At 35.1% G+C, this 22413-nt stretch overlaps 1 protein-coding gene across 4 annotated transcripts in view; it reads left to right on the top strand.

Annotated features, from left to right (window-relative positions):
- LOC148941667 (protein misato homolog 1-like) overlaps positions 1 to 22413 on the top strand; it is a 179924-nt gene that overhangs the window by 117284 nt on the left and 40227 nt on the right. The window lies entirely within an intron of this gene.

Genomic DNA, 22413 nt, shown 5'->3' with positions numbered 1-22413 from the left:
GAAGTGAGCTAACTTTTTTCACTTCTTTAAGAAAATTCAGAAGAGAACTTGAACATTTTACACTTCTTCGAGAAAACTCCGAATTAAAGTGATGCTCCTTATCTTCATGTCGGATATTCACAATCAATGTATAACTTTTTCTATCTTCTATGAAAAATTTGGAACAGAACTTTAAATTTTTCATCTCTTTGAGAAAAATCAGAACTGAATTTAAGAAAAATTATAAATAAAGTGAAACTTTTGACCTTCATTGGAAAACAATCACAGTCATAGTATTACTTTTTCTATCTTCCATCTAAAAATTTAGAATAGAACTTTAAATTTCTTTTATATCTTTGGGGAACTTAAAACTGAAGTGGAAGATTTTTATTTTCTCTGGAGAAATTAGAATTGAAGTGTGTTCTTTGGTAAGGTTCAGAAGAGAACTTGAACTTTTCCTCACTTCGTTGAGAAAATTTAAAATTGAACTAGAACTTTTTATCTTCTATGAAAATATTCACAAGTATGGTATTACTTTTTCTATCTTCCACCGAAAAATTAGAATTGAACTTTAAATTTCTTTATGTCTTTGTGAAATAAAGAACTGAAGTGGAAGATTTTTATTTTCTCTGGTGAAATTAGAATTGAATTGTGTTCATTGGTAAAATTCAGAAGAGAACATGAATTCTTCTTCACTTCATTGAGAAAATTTTAAATTGAACTAGAACTTTTTATCTTCCATGAAAATAATCACAAGTATGGTATTAATTTTTCTATCTCCCACCGATAAATTTAGAATTGAACTTTAAATTTCTTTATGTCTTTGTGAAATAAAGAACTGAAGTGGAAGATTTTTGTTTTCTCTGGAGAAATTAGAAATGAAGCATGTTCTTTGGTAAAATTCAGAATAGAACTTGACCTTTTCTTCACTTCGTTGAGAAAATTTTAAATTGAACTAGAAATTTTTATCTTCCATGAAAATATTCACAGGTATGGTATTACTTTTTCTATCTTCCACCTAAAAATTTAGAATTGAGCTTTAAATTTCTTTATGTCTTTGTGAAATAAAGAACTGAAGTGGAAGATTTTTATTTTCTCTGGTGAAATTAGAATTGAATTGTGTTCTTTGGTAAAATTCAGAAGAGAACTTGAATTCTTCTTCACTTCATTAAGAAAATTTTAAATTGTACTAGAACTTTTTATCTTCCATGAAAATAATCACAAGTATGGTATTGCTTTTCCTATCTTCCACCGAAAAATTTAGAATTGAGCTTTAAATTTCTTTATGTCGTTTGTGAAATAAAGAACTGATGTTGAAGATTTTTATTTTCTCTGGTGAAATTAAAATTGAATTGTGTTCATTGGTACAATTCAGAAGAGAACTTGAACTTTTCTTCACTTCATTGAGAAAATTTTAAATTGAACTAGAACTTTTTATCTTCCATGAAAATAATCACAAGTATGATATTACTTTTTCTATCTTCCACCGAAAAATTAGAAATGAACTTTAAATTTCTTTATGTCTTTGTGAAATAAAGAACTTAAGTGGAAGATTTTTGTTTTCTCTGGAGAAATTATAATTGAAGCGTGTTCTTTGGTAAAGTTCAGAAGAGAACTTGAACTTTCCTTCACTTCGTTGAGAAAATTTTAAATTGAACTAGAACTTTTTATCTTCCGGGAAAATATTCACAAGTATCGTATTACTTTTTCTATCTTCCACCGAAAAATTAGAAATGAACTTTAAATTTCTTTATGGCCTTGCGAAATATAGAACTGAAGTGGAAGGTTTTTGTTTTCTCTGGTGAAATTAGAATTGAAGCGTGTTCTTTGGTAAAATTTAGAAGAGAACTTGAATTTTTCTTCGCTTCGTTGAGAAAATTTTAAAATGAACTAGAACTTTTTATCTTCCGGGAAAATATTCACAAGTATGGTATTACTTTTTCTATCTTCCACCGAAAAATTTAGAATTGAACTTTAAATTTCTTTATGTCTTTGTGAAATAAAGAACTTAAGTGGAAGATTTTTGTTTTCTATGGAGAAATTAGAATTGAATTGTGTTCAATGGTAAAATTCAGAAGAGAACTTGAATTCTTCTTCACTTCATTGAGAAAATTTTAAATTGAACTAGAACTTTTTATCTTCCAGGAAAATATTCACAGGTATGGTATTACTTTTTCTATCTCCCTTCAAAAATTAGAAATGTACTTTGAATTTCTTTATGTCTTTGCGAAATAAAGAAATTAAGTGGAAGAGTTTTGTTTTCTCTGGAGAAATTAAAATTGTACCATGTTCTTTAGTGAAATTTAGAAGAGAACTTGAATCATCCTTGGCTTCGTTGAGGAAACTGTAAATTGAACTCGAACTGTTTATCGTCCGTGAAAATATTCACAAGTATGGTATTACTTTTTCTATCTTCCACCGAAAAATTAGAAATGAACTTTATATTTCTTTATGTCTTTGCGAAATAAAGAACTGAAGTGGAAGATTTTTGTTTTCTCTGGTGAAATTAGAATTGAAGCGTGTTCTTTGGTAAAATTTAGAAGAGAACTTGAACTTTTCTTCGCTTAGTTGAGAAAATTTTAAATTGAACTAGAACTTTTTATCTTCCGGGAAAATATTCAAAAGTATGGTATTACTTTTTCTATCTTCCACCGAAAAATTTAGAATTGAACTTTAAATTTCTTTATGTCTTTGTGAAATAAAGAACTTAAGTGGTAGATTTTCGTTTTCTCTGGAGAAATTAGAATTGAATTGTGTTCTTTAGTAAAATTCAGAAGAGAACTTGAACTTTTCTTCACTTCGTTGAGAAAATTTTAAATTGAACTAGAACTTTTTATCTTCCGGGAAAATATTCACAAGTATGGTATTACTTTTTATATCTTCCACCGAAAAATTTAGAATTGAACTTTAAATTTCTTTATGTCTTTGTGAAATAAAGAACTGAAGTGGAAGATTTTTATTTTCTGTGGATAAATTAGAATTGAAGCGTGTTCTTTGATAAAATTCCGAAGAGAACTTGAACTTTTCTTCACTTCATTGAGAAAATTTTAAATTGAACTAGAACGTTTTATCTTCCGGGAAAATATTCACAAGTATGGTATTACTTTTTCTATCTTCCACCGAAAAATTTAGAATTGAACTTTAAATTTCTTTATGTCTTTGTGAAATAAAGAACTTAAGTGGAAGATTTTTGTTTTCTCTGGTGAAATTAGAATTGAAGTGTGTTCTTTAGTAAAATTCAGAAGAGAACTTGAACTTTTCTTCACTTCGTTGAGAAAATTGTAAATTGAACTAGAACTTTGTATATTCCGGGAAAATATTCACAATTATGGTATTACTTTTTCTATCTTCCAACGAAAAATTTAGAATTGAACTTTAAATTTCTTTATGTCTTTGTGAAATAAAAAACCGAAGTGGAAGATTTTTATTTTCTCTGGAGAAATTAGAATTGAAGCGTGTTCTTTAGTAAAATTCAGAAGAGAATTTGAATTTTTCTTCACTTCGTTGAGGAAATTGTAAATTGAACTAGAACTTTTTATCTTCCGTGAAAATATTCACAAGTATGGTATTACTTTTTCTATCTTCCACCCAAAAATTTAGAATTGAACTTTAAATTTCTTTATGTCTTTGTGAAATAAAGAACTGAAGTGGAAGATTTTTATTTTCTCTGGAGAAATTAGAATTAAATTGTGTTCTTTGGTAAAATTCAGAAGTGAACTTGAACTTTTCTATCTTCTATGAAAAATTTGGAAAAGTATTTAAAATTTTTTCAACCCTTTGAGAAAAATCTGAACCGAAGTGGAAAATTTTTATATTATTTGGAAAAATAGAATTGATTAAAAACTAATTTCTTTTTTCATTGAGAAAGTGGGTGAAAAAGATAAGTACTTCAAGTTGGAAAATGGGTTTAGGAGGGACATTAAGAAAGTAACTTGCTCTGAAATGGTCTTTGAAAAGTATTTCTTGGTTTTGAGGTATCCAAAAAAGCTGTAAAGTATAATTGTGGTGAAAAATATAAGTACTTCAAGTTGGAAAATGGGTTTAGGAGGGACATTAAGAAATTAACTTGCTCTGAAATGGTCTTTGAAAAGTATTTCTTGATGTTGAGATATCCAAAAAGCTGTAAAGTATAGTTGAGGGTGAAAAAGATAAGTACTTCAAGTGGGAAAATGGGTTTAGAAGGGACATTAAGAAATTAACTTCCTCTTAAATGGTCTTTGAAAAGTATTTCTTGTTGTTGAGATATCCAAAAAGCAGTAAAGTATAGTTGTGGGTGAAAAAGATAAGTACTTCGAGTTGGAAAAGGGGTTTAGGAGGGACATTAAGAAAGTAACTTGCTCTAAAATGGTCTTTGAAAAGTATTTCTTGGTGTTGAGCTATCCAAAAAGCTGTAAAGTATAGTTGTGGGTGAAAAAGATAAGTACTTCAAGTCGGAAAATTGGGTTTAGGAGGGACATTAAGAAACTAACTTGCTCTGGAATGGTCTTTGAAAAGTATTTCTTGGTGTTGAGGTATCCAAAAAGCTGTAAAGTATAATTGTGATGAAAAAGATAAGTACTTCAAGTGGGAAAATGGGTTTAAAAGGGACAGTAAGAAATTAATTTCCTCCAAAATTGTCTTTATACAGTATTTATTTATGTTTAGGTATACAAAAAGCTGCCAGGTCTAGTTGTGGTGAAAATTATAAGTACTTCGAGTGGGAAAAAGGGGTTTAGGAGGTACATTAAAAAATTAACTTGCTCTGAAATTGTCTTTGAAAAGTATTTCTTGGTGTTGAGATATCCAAAAATCTGTAAGGTCTAGTGGTGGTGAAAAAAATAAGTACTTCAAGTTGGAAAATGGGTTTAGGAGGGACATTAAGAAAGTAACTTGCTCTGAAATGGTCTTTGAAAAGTATTTCTTGGTGTTGAGGTATCCAAAAAGCTGTAAAGTATAGTTGTGAGTGATGGGATTGGTACTTCAAGTTGGAAAATGGGTTTAGGAGGGACATTAAGAAAGTAACTTGCTCTGAAATGGTCTTTGAAAAGTATTTCCTGATGTTGAGCTATCCAAAAAGCTGTAAAGTATAGATGTGGGTGAAAAATATAAGTACTTCAAGTTGGAAAATAGGTTTAGGAGGTACATTAAGAAAGTAACTTGCTCTGAAATGGACTTTGAAAAGTATTAATTGAAGTTGAGGTATCCAAAAAGCTGTAAACTATAGTTGAGGGTGAAAAAGATAAGTACTTCAAGTTGGAAAATGGGTTTAGGAGTGACATTAAGAAAGTAACTTGTTCTGAAATGGTTTTTGAAAAGTATTTCTTGGTGTTGAGGTATCCAAAAGGCTGTAAAGTATAGTTGTGGGTAAAAAAGATAAGTACTTCATGTTGGAAAATGGGCTTAGGAGGGATATTAAGAAAGTAACTTGCTCTGAAATGGTCATTTAAAAGTATTTCTTGGTGTTGAGGTATCCAAAAAGCTGTAGAGTATAGCTGTGGGTGAAAAAGATAAGTACTTCAAGTGGGAAAATGTGTTTAGGAAGGACATTAAGAAATTAACTTGCTCTGAAATGGTCTTTGAAAAGTATTTCTTGATGTTGAGGTATCCAAAAAGCTGTAGAGTATAGTTGTGAGTGAAAAATATAAGTACTTCAAGTTGGAAAATGGGTTTAGAATGAACATTAAGAAATTAACTTGCTCTGAAATGGTCTTTGAAAAGTATTTCTTGGTGTTGAGGTATCCAAAAAGCTGTAAAGTATAGTTGTGAGTGAAGGGATTGGTACTTCAAGTTGGAAAATGGGTTTAGGAATGACATTATGAAAGGAACTTGTTCTGTAAAGATATAATAAAGCCATAAAAAAGTGTTAAAAATGGATAGGGGGCTCTTTGGGGCCCGTGGAGGGCGTTTGGGGATCCAGGGACCCTTGAGGGCTGGGGTGGTCATATGGGAGCCCGGGTGACCTTTGGGGACCGGGGTGGGCCTTTGGGGGCTGGGGAGGGTCTATGAGGGTCTGAGGGGGTCCTTGAGGACCGTTTGGTCTTTTGGGAGCCCTTGGGACCTTTGGGGCCCGGGATTGGGCCTTGGGGAGCCCTGTGGACCTTTGGGGCCGGGGGGAGGCTCTTTGGGGATCCGGGGGGCCCTTGAGGGCCGGGTGGTCCTTTGGGTGCCCGGGGGGCCTTTGAGGACCAGGGGAGGACCTTTGGGGGTCTGAGGAGGGCGTTTGGGGGATAACATTTCGAAATTTTTACTTTTTAGTTTACTTTTTTTTTGCGGCGCATCCCTGCGGCGCTTTCCTGCGGTGCCTCCCTGCGGCACATCCCCTGCGGCGCTTTCCTGACCCGCGGCGCATCCCTGCGGCACATCCTGCGGCGCTTTCCTGGCCCACGGCGCACCCCGGCGGCGCTTCTTTGGCCCGGGGGACCTTTGGGGACCGGGGGAGGGCCTTTGGGGCACAGGGAGGGCCTTTGGGGCACATGGAGGGCCTTTGAGGGTCCGGGGGGGCAGTTGGGGGCCTGGGGGACATTTGGGGACCGGTGGACGGCCTTTGGGACCCCGTTGGTCCTTTGGGAGCTCGATGGGCCTTTGGGGGGCCCGGGGATGGCCTTTGGGGGTCTGGGTGGGCCTTTGGGGGCGCCGGTGGTCCTTTGGGAGCTTGGGGGGCCTTTGAGGACCGGGGGCTTCCTTCGGGGTTGGGGTAGGAGGATTGGAACCCTTTGGGGTTGGGTTAGAGGACCTCACAACACTGTTCAAATGAAACTTGTGTATTATAACGACCACACTCAAAACCTCTCCCAAAATCTTCTTTTAAAATGTCTCTATCTGTTTCGCCGAAATAATTCCATAACCTGTCTAAAACGGTTTCGCCCAAATAATCCCTAAAAGTAAATTCAGCGTATTCCTTTGTTATTGGCATCTCTGCACTAACGCATTTCAAATTAATAAGAAACCTTTTCTCGCGCTAAAACAATACATCGCTAAGATGTTTCTTGGAGAACTGTTTCCATGGCCTTTGGCTATTAATATCCTTTGGAGTTCGACCAGTAGAACTGTTTCCGAGGCAAAGACATTAATGACTTGGATCTATTCCTGGAGCAGTACCTGTCAGACATTATTAAACTTTGCCTGGAAACAATTTGATTAATGACTGACAGCAGTGACAAAATTCCTGTTTTTCAAATTCTCACTGACAAAATCCATAAAACATACATAAATTGCTGTTGACATCCATAAATGTGACAAAAGTTTCTGTTTTTCCATTCTCACTGACAAAAACCATAAAACATAAATAAATTGCTGTTGACATCCATGAAAGTGAGAAAGTTTCTGTTTTTCCATTCTCACTGACAAAACCATAAAAACATCAAAATTCCTGTTTTTCCAAGTGAGAAAATTCCTGTTTTTCCATTCTCAGTGAGAAAACCATAAAACAGACATGAATTGCTGTTGACATTCATAAATGTGACAAAGTCCCTGTTTTTCAAATTCTCACTGACAAAAACCATAAAACATCCATAATTTGATGTTGACATCCGAGAAAAACATCAAATAAATCGAACAACACACATAACCATCCATGAAAACAGCCATAAATGTGACAAAATTCATGGTTTTTCAAGTGAGAAAATTCCTGTTTTTTCATTCTCACTGAGAAAACCATAAACCACGTGGTGGGCTCACGAGCTTTAGGGTCATCTCTACTCATAAGTAGTGGACATCGAATGTTACACATATAGAATCAACACACAAAATTTAATATTTTCATGCATATATATCAAAATTCATGGTTTTTCAAGTGAGAAAATTCCTGTTTTTTCATTCTCACTGAGAAAACCATAAACCACGTGGTGGGGTCACGAGCTTTAGGGTCATCTCTACTCTTATGTTTGGTCAACATTAAAAAGTTCAATGCCCGATGATTATGGTGAGTAGTCAGTGGTATTTGTTTTGTTTTTTTTCTATCTGCGTTCCAAGCCATCGAGCGTTTCTGGGGAGGGGTGGGGGTGGTTTGTGTTTGTTATATGAGTGTTTTGTTGTTTTGCGGACTAATAGTATCGAATATTTGTTGAACGTTTTTTGTTACAATAATAATAAATCCTTCTTCCCCTTCCTCTCCTTATCAAAACTGTTTCGTAAAAAATTAAATTTACTCACTTTTGATAAAGGAGAGGATGGTCATTTTTTGATGACAGTAAAATATCAAATATGATGTGTCTGAGAACGAACTATAGATACTTTTGTATTCTTCCCGACAAGGGTGGTCATGAATGCGTGTTTGTTTGTGTATTTTGTTTCACCTGGGGTGATTGCATTAGCCACTAGTCTTATAAGATCAAAAGAGGGGTCTTTCGAGCGGAAAATTGAAGCCTCTTTTCAGTAACCAAAGAGATTGTGCAAGAGCAAAGAGCCGATTCCTGCCTTTTTGTTCTTCGAAACAACCGTTTTAGCCCAAACAGGACCAGAGTACTATAAGGTAATAGCCCCTCGATGATAGGCCCTCTAAATAGCCCCTCGATAATAGGCCCTCTAAATAGCCCTTGGATTCGGATCAGCCAAAGTATAATTTGTAAAACTACGTTATTAGAGTTCTTGGTGCCACGTCTTGGCCTATTTACCTCTAAACATTCTGTCAAGTTTATCAGAGACAACGCTGTAGCGTTGCCTATAGTAAAGGCCATACGGCTCCAGTAGAAAGGCCCCTATTGACACGATACGTACATAATATATGGGCATGTTTTTATGTTTTTTGTCACTGAGAATGAAAAAACAGGATTTTTCTCACTTTGATGTATTTTCTTGGTTTATTGATTCTAATGGGGTCAATGACACTTCTTTCAAGGTCGATTTATTTGATGTTTCCAAGTGTATTGTCTCCGGAGTGAAGTTTGCACATGCGCATTAACGGTGGGGAAGAGATATATTGATCTAGGACAAGAGGGGGGAAATGGATTTCCAAGAAATTGATTGCGTAATCGAAGGGGAGAGAATTTCTGAGAAATTGATTTGCATAATCGGGGGGAATGTATTGATCCTCTCGAGGGGAATTTATTTGTTGTTTCTAAGGGGAATTATTGATTCACGAAAGAGGAATTAATTTGTTGTTTCTAAGAGAAATTATTTATCCAAGAAAGAGGAATTTATTTGTTGTTTCTAAGGAGAATTATTGATTCACGAAAGGGAATTAGAAACGACATCACTTGTTTCCTTGGAATTATGCGGGACTCTAAAGAGATAAATTAATATTCTATTTTTAAATACGGCTTCTCAGGTCATTAGACTTAGTGATAAATTGATATTCTATAGAAGCCATAATAGTGTAACCAAGAACATCTTAGAGATGAAGAGATTAACGCGGGAAAGGGTTTCCTAGGAATTTCAAATGTGACAGCGTAGGGATGCCAAAACAAAGGGAACACGCAGAAATTACGTTTAGGGATTATTTGGGCGAAACCGTTTTGAAACATTTTAGAAGATGATTTAGGCGAAACCGTTTGAGGTATTTTAGAAGATGATTTTAGAAGATGATTTGAGGGTGAAACTTATGGTCGTTATATTACACTAGTTCCATTTGAACAGTCTTGTGAGGTCCCCAACCCCAACAACCCCCCTACCCCAACCCCAAAGGACCCCGACCCCTCTACCCCAACCCCAAAGGGCCCCGACCCCCCTACCCCAACTCCGAAGGACCCCCCCCCCGCCCTTAAAGACCCCACGGTCCCCCAATGCCCCCCGGGCCCCCAAAGGTCCCCCGGTTCTCCAAAAGCCCCCGAACCCCCAAAGATCCCCCGGGCCCCCAAAGGCCCCCCGAGCCCATCCCTTCCTCCCTCCCTTTTTTGAATTTTTTAAGTTTTTTCGGACTGACTTTTTTAGACTTAGAAATTATACAACATTTTTCCGGTTTTTTCTTTAAACCATTGGCATAGAGTTTTTAGCATTGAGTACTAGTTTAGTGTTATTTAGAGTTGAAGTTTAGTTCATTTAAAGTTAAGAGATGAAAGTTCTACCTAAGAATTTTAGCTTAGAGTTTTAGTCAGAAATCTAGGTTAGTTTCATTTGAGAGTTTTAGCTTAGAGTTGTAGCCTAGAGTCTTAGCTTAGAGTTTTAGTTAGAGTTGAAGTTTAGTTTAGTTATAGTTAAGAATTTAGAGTTTTAGCTTGGAGTCATAGCTTAGAGTTTTAGTTAAAGTTTTAGTTTAGTTAAGAGTTTAGAGTTTTACCCTAGAGTCTTAGCTTAGAGTTTTAGTTAGAGTTGAAGTTTACTTTAGTTTTAGTTAAGAGTTTAGAGTTTTTAGCTTAGTGTCTTAGCTTAGAGTTTTTTTAGAGTTGAAGTTTAGTTTAGATATAGCTAAGAGTTTAGAGTTTTAGCCTAGAGTCTTAGCTTAGAGTTTTAGTTAGAGTTCTAGTTTAACTTAACTCTAAGCTAAGACTAAGGTAAAACTCTAAACTCTTAACTAAAACTAAACTAAACTAGAACTTTAACTAAAACTCTAAGCTAAAACTCTAAACTCTCAACTATAACTAAACTTAAAGTTCAACTCTAGCTAAACTCTAAGCTAAGACTCTAGGCTCGTAACTAAAAATAATCTAAACTAGAACTCTAACTGAAACTCTAAGCTAAGACTCTAAGGTAAAACTCTAAACTGTCAACTAAAACTAAACTAAACTAGAACTCCTACTAAAACTCTAAGCTAAGACTCCAAGATAAAACTCTAAACTCTGAACTAAAACTAAACTAAACTAGAACTCTAACTAAAACTCTAAGCTAAGACTCTAAGATAAAACTCTAAACTCTTAACTATAGCTAAACTACACTTCAACTCTAGCTATAATTCTAAGCTAGTACTCTAGGGTACAACTATAAACTATTAAATAAACTATAACTCTAACTAAAACTCTAAGCTATGAATCTATGGTTAAACTTTAAACTCTTAACAATAACTCAACTAAACTAGAACTCCAACTAAAACACTAAGCCAAGACTCCAAGATAAAACTCTAAACTCTTAACAAAAATTAAACTAAACTAGAACTAACTAAAACTCTAAGCTAATACTCTAAGGTAAAACTCTAAACTCTTAACTAAAACTAAACTAAACTAGAACTCTAAGCTAAGACTCCTAGATAAAATTCCAAACTCTTAACTAAAACTAAACTAAACTAGAATTCTAACTAAAACTCTAAGCTAAGACTAAGGTAAAACTCTAAACTCTTAACTATAACTAAACTAAACTGAACTTCAACTCTAACTAAAACTCTAAGCTAAGACTCTAAGCTAAAACTATAAAGTAAAACTAAACTAAACTAAACTTCAACTCTAACTAAAACTCTAAGCTATGACTCTAAGCTAAAAGTCTAAACTCTTAACTATAACTAAACTAAACTAGAACTCTAACTGAACTCTAAGCTAAGACTCTAAGGTAAAACTCTAAACTCTTAACTAAAACTAAACTAGAACTCTAACAGAAACTCTAAGCTAAGACTCTAAGCTAAAAACTCTAAACTCTTAACTATAACTAAACTTCAACTCTAACTAAACTCTATGCTAAGACTCTAGGCTAAAACTCTTAACTAAAACTAAACTAAACTAAAACTCTAACTAAGACTCTAAGGTAAAACTCTAAACTCTTAACTATAACTAAACTGAACTTCAACTCTAACTAAAACCCTAAGCTAAGACTCTAAGGTAAAACTCTAAACTAAAACTAAACTAAACTAGAACTCTAACAAAAACTCTAAGCCAAGGCTCTAGGCTAAAACTTTAAACTCTAAACTCTAAGCTATAACTAAACTAAACTTCAACTCTAACTAAAACTCTAAGCTATAACTTTAAGCTAAAACTATAAACTCTTAACTATGAACTAAACTAAACTAGAACTCTAACTAAACTCTAAGCTAAGGCTCTAAGGTAAAACTCTAAACTCTTAACTAAAACTAAACTAAACTAGAACTCTAACTAAAACTCTATGCTATGACTCTAAGGTAAAACTCTAAACTCTTAACTATAACTAAACTAAACTTCAACACTAACTAAAACTCTAAGCTAAGATTATAAGGTAAAACTCTAAACTTTTAACTAAAACTAAACTAAACTAGAACTCTAACTAAAACTCTTTGCTACGACTCTAAGGTAAAACTCTAAACTCTTAACTAAAACTAAACTAGAACTCTAACTAAAACTCGAAGCTAAGACTCCAAGATAAAACTCCAAAACTTAACTAAAACTATACTAAACTAGAACTCCAACTAAATATCTAAGCTAAGACTATAAGTTAAAACTCTAAACTCTTAACTAAAACTAAACTAAACTAGAAATCTAAATAAAACTATAAGCTAAGACTCTAATCTAAAACTCTAAACCCTTAACTATAACTAAACTAAACTTCAACTCTAACTGAAACTCTACGCTAAGACTCAAGGCTAAAACTCCGAACTAAAACTAAACTAAACTAGAACTCTAACAAAAACTCTAGGCTATTAATCTAAGCTAAAACTCTTAACTATAACTAAACTAAACTTCAACTCTATCAAAAACTCTAAGCTAAGACTCCAAACTAAAACTCTAAACTCTCAACTATAACTAAACTTCAACTCTAACTAAACTCTAAGCTAAGACTCTAGAATAAACTCTTAACTAAACTAAACTAGAACTCTAACTAAAACTCTAATCCAAGGCTCTATGATAAAACTTTAAATTCTTACCTATATCTAAACTAAACTTCAACTCTAAATAAAATTCTAAGCTAATACTCTAAGGTAAAAATCTAAACTAAAACTAAAATAAACTAGAACTCTAACAAAAACTCTAAGCTAAGACTCTAAGCTAAAAGTCTAAACTCTTAACTATAACTAAACTAAACTTCAACTCTAACTAAACTCTAAGCTAAGACTCTAGACTAAAACTCTTAACTAAAACTAAACTAAGATAGAACTCTAACTAAAACTCTAAGCTAAGACTCTAGGCTAAAACTCTAAACTCTTAACTATATCTAAACTAAACTTCAACTCTAACAAAAACTCTAATTTAAGACTCTAAGCTAAAAACTCTAAACTTTTAACTAAAACACAAACTATAAGCTAAGACTCTAAGGTAAAACTCTAAACTCTTAACTAAAACTTAACTAAACTAAAACTTTAACTAAAACTCTAAGCTATGACTCTAAGCTAAAACTCTAAACTCTTAACTATGTCTAAACTAAACTTCAACTCTAAGCTAAGACTCTAAGATAAAAACTCTAAAGTCTTAACTATAACTAAACCAACTCTAAATAAAACTCTAAGCTAAGACTCTAGGCTAAAACTCTAAGCTAAAACTCTTAACTAAGACTAAACTAAACATCAACTCTAACAAAAACTCAAAGCAAAGACTATAAGGTAAAAATCTAAACTCTTAACTATAACTAAACTAAACTTCAACTATAAATAAAACTCAGCTCAGACTCTAGGCTAAAACTCTGTGCCAATTGTTTAAAGAAAAAACCGTAAAATTTTGGATAATTTCTAAGTCTAAAAAATTCAGTCCGAAAAAACCTTTAAAAAATTCAAAAAAGGGAGGGAGGATGGGGAGGGGCTCAGGGGGCCTTTGGGGGCTCGAGGGGTCTTTGGGGGTTTGAGGGTCCGGGGGCTCTTTGGGGGCCCAGGGGGCATTGGGGGACCGTGGGGCCTTTGGGGGCCGGGGGTTCCTTCGGGGTTGGGGTAGGGGGTTAGGGCCCTTTGGGGTTGGGGTAGGGGGGTCGGGGTCCTTTGGGGTTGGGGTAGGGGGGTTTTTGAGGAAGGGGACCTCACAAGACTGTTCAAATGGAACTTGTGTATTATAACGACCACAGAGTTTCACCCTCAAATCATCTTCTAAATCATCTTCTAAAATGTCTCAAAACGGTTTCGCCTAAATAATCCCTAAACGTAATTTCTGCGTGTTCCCTTTGTTTTGGCATCCCTGCGCTGTCACATTTGAAATTCCTAGTAAACCCTTTCCCGCGTTAATCTCTTTATCTCTAAGATGTTCTTGGTTGCACTATAATAGCTTCGATAGAATTTCAATTTATCGCCAAGTCTACTGACCTGAGAAGCCGTATTTAAAAATAGAATATTAATTTATCTCTTTAGAGTCCCGCATAATTCCAAGGAAGCAAGTGATGTCATTTCTAATTCCCTTTCGTGAATCAATGATTCCCCTTAGAAACAACAAATAAATTCCCCTTTCTTGAATCAATAATTCCCCTTAGAAACAACAAATAAATTTTCTTTCTTGAATTAATAATTCCCCTTAGAAACAACAAATAAATTCCCCTCGAGTCGATCAATACATTCCCCTCGATTATGTAAATCAATTTCTCAGAAATCCTCTCCCCTTCGATTACGCAATCAATTTCTCGGAAATCCATTTCCCCCCTCTTGTCCTAGACCAATATATCTCTTCCCCAACGTTAATGCGCATGTGCAAACTTCACTCCAGAGACATTACACTTGGAAACAACAAATAAATTGACCTTGAAAAAAGTGTCATTGACCCCATTAGAATCAATAAACCATGAAAATACATCAAAGTGAGAAAAATCCTGTTTTTTTCATTCTCAGTGACAAAAACCATAAAAACATGCATAAATTATGTACGTACCGTGTCAATAGGGGCCTTTCTACTGGCTCCAATGTTTTATTATTATTATTTATTATTATTTTTTTTCCCAGAGGCACTTCATATGGAAGGGGTCGTCGTAGAAGCTTCAAAGGGGGCTCATTCGATTGGAAATCGAGAATTCTAGTGCCCTTTTTAATAGTCAAAAATGATTGGAGGGCCCCTAGCCCCCCCCCCCCCTACGCCCATCATTCCCCCAAACACATCCAATGAAAATTTTGAGATAGCCATTTTGTTCAGCGTAGTTGATTTCCTGATAGAAAATATATTTTTGAGGAGGATACTCCCCCACAACCCTCAGGGCAAGGGTTTTAAGTTATGCCCTGGGTGGATATAATGTTTTTATAGAAGGCGTTGTCGTAGAAATTTCAAAACAGCCTCATTCGATTGTAAATTAAAGAGCTAGTGCCCTTTTTAATAGTCAAAGTGATTGGAGTGTAACTAGTCCCCCGCCCCCCCCCACGCCCATCATTTCCCCAAACACATCCAATCAAAATTTTGAGATAGCCATTTTGTTCAGCGTAGTTGATATCGAGATAGAAAATATATTTTTGAGGAGGAGACTCCCCCAGAACCCCCAGGGGAAGGGTTTTAAGGTATGCACTGGGGGCATATAAGGTTTTTATAGAAGGTGTTGCCGTAGAAACTTCAACACAGGATCATTTGATTGGAAATTAAAGGGATAATACCCTTTTTAATAGTCAAAAATGATTGGAGGGCAAATAGCCCCCCCTCACACCCAGCAGGCCCCCCAACACATCCAAGCAAAATTTTGAGATAGCCATTTTGTTCAGCGTAGTTGATTTCCGAATAGAAAATGTATTTTTGAGGAGGATACTCTCCCACAACCCTCAGGGCAAGGGTTTTAAGTTATGCCCTGGAGGCATATAAGGTTTTAATAAAAGGCGCTGTCGTAGAAACTTCAAAACAGGCTCATTCGATTGGAAATTAAAGAGCTAGTGCCCTTTTTATTATTCGAAAGTGATTGGAGTGTAACTAGCCCCCCTCCCTCTCCCCACGCCCATCATTTCCCCAAACACATCCAATCAAAATTTTGAGATAGCCATTTTGTTCAGCGTAGTTGATTTCCAGATAGAAAATATATTTTTGAGGAGGACACTCCCCCAAAACCCACAGGGCAAGGGTTTTAAGATATGTGCCCTTGGGGGATAGAAGGTTTTTATATAATGCGTTTCCATACAAACTTCACGAATGGATAAATTGACTGGAAATTCAATAGGATTGCGCCCTTTATAGTAGTCGAAAGTTATTGATGTGCCACTAAGTCCCCCCTCACCCCTTCTTCCCCCACACACCCCCCAGCCAACGTTGCAGATAGGTATTATGTTCAGAGGAGTTGATTTCCGAATAGAAAATAAATTTTTGAGGAGGATACTTCCCCACAACCCTCTGGGCAAGGGTTTTAAGTTATGCCCTGGGGGCATATACGGTTTTTATAGAAGGCGTTGTCGTAGAAACTTTAAAACATGCTCATCCGATTGGAAATTAAAGGGCTAGTGCCCTTTTTAATAGTCGAAAGTGATTGGAGTGTAACTATCCCCCTCCCCCCCCCCCACGCCCATCATTTCCCCAAACACATCCAATCAACATTTTCAGATAGCCATTTTATTCAGCGTAGTTGATTTCCGACAGAAAATATATTTTTGAGGAGAAAACTCCCCCACAACCCTCAGGGCAAGGGTTTTAAGTTATGACCTGGGGGCAGATAAGGTTTGTATATATGGCGTTGTCGTAGAAACTTCAAAAAAGGCTCAATCTATTTGAAATTAAAAGGGCTAGTGCCCTTTTTAATCGTCAGAAGTGATTGGAGGGTACCTAGCCCCCCCACCGCCCATCTGTCCCCCGAAAACATCCAAGCAACATTGTGAGACAGCCATTTTCTTAAGGTTACTTTATTTCCAGATAGAATATATGTTTTCGAGGAGGAAACTCCCCCAGACCCCTCAGGGCAAGAGTTTTGAGTTATGCCCTGGGGGCATATAAGGTTTTTATAGAAGGCTTTGACGTAGAAACTTCAAAAAAGGCTCATTCGATTGGAAATTCAAAGGGATAGTGCCCTTTTTAATAGTCAAAAGTGATTGGAGGGCAACTAGCCCGCTCACGCCCATCATTCCCCCAAATACATCCAATAAAAATTATGAGATAGACATTTTGTTCAGCGTAGTTGATTTTCAAATAGAAAACAGTTTTTTGAGGAGGACAATCCCCCACAACCCTCAGGGTAAGGGTTTTAAGTTATGCCCTGGGGGCATATAAGGTTTTTATAGAAGGTGTTGTCATAGAAACTTCAAAAGAGGCTCATTCGATTGGAAATTCAAAGGCATAGTGCCCTTTTTAATAGTCAAAAGTGATTTGAGGGCAACTTGCACCCCGCCCCCCCCACGCCCATCATTTCCCCAAAAACATCCAATCAAAATTTTGAGATATCCATTTTTGTTCAGCGCAGTTGATTTCCAGATTTAAAATAAATTTTTGAGGATGACACTCCCCCACAACCCTCAGGGCAAGGGTTCTAAGTTATGCCCTGGGGGCTAATAAGGTTTTTATAGAAGGCGTTGTCGTAGAAACTTCAAAACAGGCTCATTCGATTGGAAATTAAAGGGCTAGTGCCCTTCTTAATAGTCGAAGGTGATTGGAGGGCAACTTGCCCCCCCCCCACGCCCATCATTTCCCCAAACACATCCAATCAGAATTTTGAGATAGCTATTTTTTTCAGCGTAGTTGATTTTCATATAGAAAACATGTTTTTGAGAAGGATACTCCCCCACAACCCTCAGGGCAGGGGTTTTAAGTTCTGGCCTGGTGGCATGTGAGGTTTTTATACAAGGCGGTCTCGTAGAAACTTCAAAAAAGGCTAATTCGATTAGAAATTCCGAGGGCTAGTGCTCTTTTAAATAGTCGAAAGTCATTTGAGGGCAATAGACCACCCTCTTACGACCACCTTTTCCCCAAACACATCCAATCAAAATTTTAAGACAGCCATTTTATTAAACGTAGTTTTAAGTTCTGGAAATTAGGTCTTTGAGGATTACAACTCCCGCAAAGCCCCCAGGGCAAGGATTGTAATTTATGGATTCTCCGAATCATTCATATTATTTCTTATGGAAGGGATGCTCGTATAAACTTTAGAGAGGGCTCATTTGATTGAAAATTGAAAGTTCTTGTTGACTTTTTAAGAGTCAAAAGAGATTTAAGGGCAAATAGCCCCTCTCCCTCCTCCACGCCCTAAATGCATCAGGTAAAAATTTTGAGATAGACATTTTGTTAAAATAGTTCAAAGTTCTGATAACAAAAAACTCCGGTGTCGACACAGCCCACCAGGGCCCAGGGGTAGGCGTTGTGAGTTATACCCTGGGGCATAACATGTTAAGGGGGGTTTATAACTTATGGGAAGGGGTTTTGTATGGGAAGAACACAAAGGAAATCTATTATAATTATCCAATTATAAGGTTAAAATACATACTCTGTGATAGATGCGAAATTGCTTTGGCGCACAAATTCCTATTAAGGTCAATTCCAAACAGTCGTGATCCCTTTGTGTCAGCAAGTGAAATGGTCTAAACCCCTTTATTGGAGCTATTTTTTCAACCCATTCATTGTTGTCAATCGCTGTCCACAAGTTGTGCAAGCTGTCTATTGTTCATATGTAAGGTTTTTATCAAAGAGGTAATCGTATAGACTTTGAAAAAAGCATCATTCGATTTAAATTGAAAATTCTAGATCCGTTTTTTAAAGTCAAGAATAATCGGACAGTAAGCACCCCCCCCCCCCATGCCATAAAAACTTGAAACATTTTGCGATAAAAAACGAACAAAAATTAATTAAAAAAAAAACTCCGGAAAATAAGTTTTTCAAAGAAAAGTAAAGGCCATTTTAAACTTAAGCTCAGGAGATACAAATACATTTTAAAATTTCAACTCAAAACAACCAAAGATTACTATTAAATAATAAATGAAGCCCAAAACAGACTGAAATTAAATAAACAATCCTAGTAAAAACATACAACAAATAATAATATTAATGAATAAATACATCTTAAAGCGAGTAATGCTTAGATTGAATATGAAAATCAAGCTTAAAACAAAAACAAATATTTTGCTATTAAAGTATAAATGAAACTTAAAACGAACAGAAATTAAATAAACAATCAATACGAACAAACATACATTATATATTAATGTTAATGAATAAATAAATCTTAAAACGAGTGAAACTTAAATTCAATATGCAAATCAAGTTTGAATCGAATAAAAATAACTACAAATAAGAGTTTGGGTATCGTCTCACTGCAGGAGCCTAAAACCTACTGCGTCATTGGCGCTTTACTGAAAACGAATTATATTACAAATATTTTCCTTTGTACTTAATATCGAAAATAAATACTAAAATTACAGTAAAAGTTTGAACTGATGAGCTTTTAGCAATTAATATCATTATGCGTCAAATATTCATCTTAATTTATTAGTTCTTTTCAAGATTGGTCAAGACAAATATAGTTTCACTACAAGCAAAATTTGGATACTGCCCCCTTCTTTAACTGTAAAAACATAAAGCCTTCTGCGTCATTGGTGCTTCACTGAAAACGAATTACTGGTATTTAACAAATTTATTATTTTCCAGTTCTTACAGCATTGAAAATGAAAATAAAAATTAAAGTGAAAAAAAATCTTGAACTGATGGATCTTTCAACAATTAATATCATTATATTTCGAATATTCAATTTGATTTTGTTTATAATTTCCAAGAGTTTTGACAACTCATACTATTTTGCCATTTTTTTTAGCACAGTCATTTTTTGTAACTGATCGGAATCGATTTCAGTGTGAACATTAAGTGGCTTCCAGACACGTCTGTAGGACCGGAAAACTGCTCCTCAAACCTATTGGACCATACATTTTCATTCATAAACCATCCAAATGTTATGAGATGTTAAGTTCTGGAGTATCTCACCAACTGTAAGCACGTGCTTTTGGTATATTTGAATCCGAATGGTGAATTTAGGGGGTGGAGGGTAGGCTAATTCTTGCAGCAGCCCCATTCCGTCGTGGTATGGTTCACATTTTCAACACCTGGCGTCCGGACTATCATATAATCTACCAAGCATACAACTACCCCCAAATCGGTATCAATAAATAAATGAAACCCAAAAAACGAACAAAAATTAAAATAAATATTAGAGTCAAACTCAAAACGAGCATAAATTAATGTGAGTACGGTTCAAAACCCCTATGCTTTCTAAAAGCCAGAATATAATTTGTACTTTACTGAAAAAAAATTAAAATGAGTTTACTGAAAAAAAATGTGCATTGTCAATTTAATATACATATGCTGATATTTATTCCCTAAAATTTTAATTAATTTTTGATTTCTTAAAGTTACAAAAGTGAAAATATTTCAAAGAATTGTTTTCAGTAAAGCGCCAATGACGCTGTAGGTTTTAGGCTCCTGCAGTGAGACGATACCCAAACTCTTGTTTGTAGTTATTTTTGTTCGATTCAAACTTGATTTGCACATTCAATTCAACTTTCAGTCGTTTTAAGATTTATTTATTCATTTACATTAATATATATTGTATGTTTGTTCGCATTTATTTTTTATTTAATTTCTGTTCCTTTTTAACTTTCATTTATACTCTAATGGCAAAATATTTCTTTTCGTTTTAAGCTTGATGTTCATATTTAGTTTAAGCATTATTCGCTTTAAGATGTATTTATTCATTAATATTATTATTTGTTGTATATTTTCACTAGGATTGTTTATTTAATTTCAGCCTGTTTTGGGCTACATTTATTATTTAATAGTAAGCTTTGGTTGTTTTGAGTTGGAATTTTAACAGGTATTTGTATCTCCTGAGCTTAAGTTTAAAATGGCCTTTACTTTTCTTTGAAAAACTTATTTTTCGGAAAGTTTTTTTTTAATTAATACAAAATAAACGAACAATATACAGCTATACTTCCTGTTATACAATATTGCGCATTTTTGCACAAATAATACTGGAGAGTTCTCTGAATTCTACTGTGGAGGAAGGGGTGCCATAAGCCTAAAAAAATAGTCATTTTACTCGAACTTCGGTACTCTCCATGTGGTGTAATTCAGATAAAAATGGACGGTCGTGAAGGGAAACTAGGAAGTGTATTCTGCCTCCTTTATCTGGAAGAATAAAGCTGAATTAAGCATGCAATATGGATGTTGGTGTTTTGAGGACTGACGTGTTTGAGGATTAGGTTTCAAGGGTTTCAGAATTGAGGGTTTATCAATCCCAAATATTTAGTCAACATATGTCAATTTAATCACCTGGTAAGGTCGTGAATACTACGAAGTGTATCTAGCCTCCTTTTTCTGGAAGAATAAAGCTGAATTAAGCATACAATATGGATGTTGGTGTTTTGAGGACTGACGTGTTTGAGGATTAGATTTCGAGGGTTTCAGAATTGAGGGTTTATCAATTCCAAATATTTAGTCAAAATATGTCAATTTAATCACCTGTTAAGGTCGTGAATGCTATGAAGTGTATCTAGCCTCCTTTTTCTGGAAGAATAAAGCTGAATTAAGCATACAATATGGATGTTGGTGTTTTGAGGACTGACATGTTTGAGGATTAGGTTTCGAGGGTTTCAGAATTGAGGGTTTATCAATTCCAAATATTTAGTCAAAATATGTCAATTTAATCACCTGTTAAGGTCGTGAATGCTATGAAGTGTATCTAGCCTCCTTTTTCTGGAAGAATACAGCTGAATTAAGCATACAATATGGATGTTGGTGTTTTGAGGACTGACGTGTTTGAGGATTAGATTTCGAGGGTTTCAGAATTGAGGGATTATCAATTCCAAATATTTAGTCAAAATATGTCAATTTATTCACCTGTTTAGGTCGTGAATGCTATGAAGTGTATCTAGCCTCCTTTTTCTGGAAGAATAAAGCTGAATTAAGCATACAATATGGATGTTGGTGTTTTGAGGACTGACGTGTTTGAGGATTAGATTTCGAGGGTTTCAGAATTGAGGGTTTATCAATTCCAAATATTTAGTCAAAATATGTCAATTTAATCACCTGTTAAGGTCGTGAATGTTATGAAGTGTATCTAGCCTCCTTTTTCTGGAAGAATAAAGCTGAATTAAGCATACAATATGGATGTTGGTGTTTTGAGGACTGACGTGTTTGAGGATTAGGTTTCGAGGGTTTCAGAATTGAGGGTTTATCAATTCCAAATATTTAGTCAAAATATGTCAATTTAATCACCTGTTAAGGTCGTGAATGATATGAAGTGTATCTAGCCTCCTTTTTCTGGAAGAATAAAGCTGAATTAAGCATACAATATGGATGTTGGTGTTTTGAGGACTGACGTGTTTGAGGATTAGATTTCGAGGGTTTCAGAATTGAGGGTTTATCAATTCCAAATATTTAGTCAAAATATGTCAATTTATTCACCTGTTAAGGTCGTGAATGGTATGAAGTGTATCTAGCCTCCTTTTTCTGGAAGAATAAAGCTGAATTAAGCATACAATATGGATGTTGGTGTTTTGAGGACTGACGTGTTTGAGGATTAGATTTCGAGGGTTTCAGAATTGAGGGTTTATCAATTCCAAATATTTAGTCAAAATATGTCAATTTAATCACCTGTTAAGGTCGTGAATGTTATGAAGTGTATCTAGCCTCCTTTTTCTGGAAGAATAAAGCTGAATTAAGCATACAATATGGATGTTGGTGTTTTGAGGACTGACGTGTTTGAGGATTAGATTTCGAGGGTTTCAGAATTGAGGGCTTATCAATTCCAAATATTTAGTCAAAATATGTCAATTTACTCACC

This window comes from Artemia sp. Qi Xiang Cuo, chromosome 18 (assembly GCF_049724085.1).
Source record: "Artemia sp. Qi Xiang Cuo chromosome 18, ASM4972408v1, whole genome shotgun sequence".
Classification (NCBI taxonomy): Eukaryota; Metazoa; Arthropoda; class Branchiopoda; order Anostraca; family Artemiidae; genus Artemia; species Artemia sp. Qi Xiang Cuo.
This window is presented reverse-complemented; position numbering and strand designations above follow the sequence as displayed.